Source organism: Tachysurus fulvidraco, chromosome 20, assembly GCF_022655615.1.
Source record: "Tachysurus fulvidraco isolate hzauxx_2018 chromosome 20, HZAU_PFXX_2.0, whole genome shotgun sequence".
Classification (NCBI taxonomy): domain Eukaryota; kingdom Metazoa; phylum Chordata; class Actinopteri; order Siluriformes; family Bagridae; genus Tachysurus; species Tachysurus fulvidraco.
The window spans coordinates 8,782,468-8,785,436 of record NC_062537.1 but is presented as its reverse complement, the minus strand read 5'-3'; the positions used below and the strand labels follow the sequence as shown (position 1 = coordinate 8,785,436).

The 2,969-nt window shown below is 41.0% G+C and overlaps 1 long non-coding RNA gene across 1 annotated transcript; it reads right to left on the bottom strand.

Moving 5' to 3' along the window:
- Positions 1 to 349: 349 nt before the first annotated feature.
- Positions 350 to 988, bottom strand: LOC125139772. The gene is made up of 2 exons (XR_007138878.1): positions 607 to 988; positions 350 to 458 (listed from the first exon to the last, which is right to left on the bottom strand). It is a non-coding gene; the product is annotated as an uncharacterized LOC125139772 (long non-coding RNA).
- Between the last annotated feature and the right edge of the window lie 1,981 nt (positions 989 to 2,969).

Below are 2,969 nucleotides of genomic sequence, written 5' to 3'. Positions count from 1 at the left end.
ATTACTAAGTGGAAAAAAGTATCTAACTGAAATCTAACAGAACCAACCATCCCTATAATAAAGCTTGCAATTTAGTTTTCTGATAATTAATATATGTCTAGATGAGCTTGTCACCTGCAAAACAGCATCAATTCTTCTAGATACACTTGCACACAGTTTTTAAAGGAACCATCTTGGAGAACTAACCACAGGTGGATGTAGATTGCTTTAAATCCTTCTATACATGTAATCCCAGACAGACTTGATGCTGAGTTCAGGGCTCTGTGGGGGCCAAACCATCACATTCAGGACTCTATGTTCTTCTCTATGCTGGAGATAATTCTTAATGACATTGGTTTTTTGTTTTTGGGTCATTGTCCTGCTGCAGAATAAATTTGGGGACCCTCCGCCATGCTTCACTGTTGCCTACAGACACTTATTATTGTACTGCTGTCCAGCCCTTCAGCCCCTGCCACCTGCTACACACAAATAATTCAAATTTTTACTCATCATTTCAGAACATTTGCTGACATTTTTCAGCACCTCATATTTTGTGCAGATTTTGGCTACAATTCTTCAATAAAGATCACTTCTGGCCAGATACTTTAGGACATTATATAGGTGTACCTGGACTGGTTTTTGCCATTTTCTTTGCTGATGTCACAGCTGGGCATTTCCAATGTCAAAGGGAAGTAAGCAGGATGTGTCTTTCATCTGCTGCATGAAGTATCCTTGGGCAGCCACTGTGGTCCTCAAAATTGCCAGTTTCTTTGAGCTTTTTAAAATTGCTTGAACAGCAGTCTGCTTTGAAATCTGGCAGAGATTGCCTTGCTGATGCAGTAGAACTACCTTGTGTTTTGTTGCTGTCCTCAGTCTTTCCATGCTGTATGACCTGTGACAAGAAACTGTCTTCCACAATCTCACCTTAATAGCAGAGTTTTGCTGATTCTCACTCAGTATCAAGCTCCTAGACAGCTGTTTCTGTTTCAGTTAATTCATCTGACATTGATGATCATTAGCACCAGCTTGCTATAATTGGTTATTCATACACCTGATTCTAATTCTACAAAATTCCCTGACTTTTGCAAGTGTACAACTAAGTACAACAAGTAACACAATGTAACACAAGAAGTTTAACAACTGATGCTGTTTTAAAGCCAAAGAGTAGTCCAAATATTGATTTGATCTTGATTTGTCTAAAGTCTGCTCATAAATTTTGATTTTGCCTGTTTGATTCTTACTTTACAGAATTTCTTCACACCTGCCTAAAACCTTTGCACAGTACTGAATATACATAGCCACATGTATGTGTATATTAAACCCTCACAATCAAATGTGCTTGTTGAACATTGCATGCCAGATTTAATCCCCCCTTTGTTGGTATAGCAGTGCTGCTTTAAACTGTATCTTTAAATTTGAGACCACTAATGAAGTCAGCTACGGATGTTTAGTAAAGAGGCCTGGCCCCAGTCTACATTATTGTTTATCAGAAAATATGTTCTTTGGGCTTGACATCAGAGCTCCGTGCAGGTCACTTGAGTTCTTTCACTCCAACCTCTCTTGGTGATTGTCATGCTGGAACATCCTTGAGCCCATTAGTTTTAGTGAAGAGGATTTCTAATGCCACAGCATACAAAATCATTCTAGCTAATACTACCCAGTATTGTGCGTCCAACATTGTGACAACAGTTTCAGGAAGAACCACATACAAGAGTGAAGATCAGGTGTCCACAAACTTTTGGTCAGAATCCTCTGTACATATTTCTTACTGTGTAGATTTCCTGGAACTTTGTAGTAAAGACCAGTGCCACATTATGTCCAAGAAAATGCAGTGCATTTGCAACATCCAGATTAAATGTCCTTTATAGGTATTATAATTTAATGTAGTTAATAAAGGTGATTTTGCATACTGTACTTAACTCCATGCTACATTTACATTTATGGAGAAACCTGAGGATACCTAGGACAATATACCGGTCTGTTGTGATGAAGAGAGAGCTGAGCTGCAAGGCGAAGCTCGCTGTTTGCCAGACGATCTACGTTTCTACCCTAACCTACAGTATGGTCATGAGCTTTGGGTCATGACCGAAAGGACAAGATCCCGGATACAGGCGGTTGAAATGAGTTTCCTCTGTAGGGTGGCTGGGCGCTCCCTTAGAGATAGGGTGAGGAGCTCAGTCACATTCGAGAGGAGTCAGCTGAGGTCTCTCGGGCATCTGTTATGGATGCTTCCTGGATGCCTCCCTGGGGAGGTGTTCCGGGCATGTCCAACCGGGAGGAGGCCCCGGGGAAGACCTAGGACACGCTGAAGGGACTATGTCTCTCGGCTGGCCTGGGAACGCCTCGGTATTCCCCCGGAAGAACGCGAGGAAGTGTCTGGGGAGAGGGAAGTCTGGGTGTCCCTGCTTAGACTGCTGCCCCCGTGACCCAGTTCCGGATAAGCGGTAGAAAATGGATGGTTGGTTAATGGATGGATGGATGGATGGATGGATGGATGGATGGATGGATGGATGGATGGATGGATGGATGGATGGATGGAGAAACCTGAGGAGAAACCCGGGTGTTTGAACAGTTGTCCTTCTCAGCAGGAACTGGGAATTATAATTAAACAAACACTGTAACCCGACTTGGGCAATATAATGATATTAACATCAATATAAAATATAGCATTGCCACAAAATCCAGTGATGTTTCCCATTCCTAAATCTCTGTGTTCTGAAACCACATTCAGGAAAAGAATCAGGTAAAAAATATATATTTTGCAACCCTAGCTGTAGCATACATATTAGACTTTATGTAAAATGGGTAAAACAGGTAAAATTCTTTTCACTTTAACTAATCAGCTCTTCATGTAAGTTTCCCAACAAGACCACTGATAGAGAGATGGAAATGATGTAAAATTCATGGATTTTTAAAATTTGTAAGGATTCATTCAGCTCATGTGTTTATCTGACTATTTTCCATTGAATGTCATTCCTGGATACAATTTA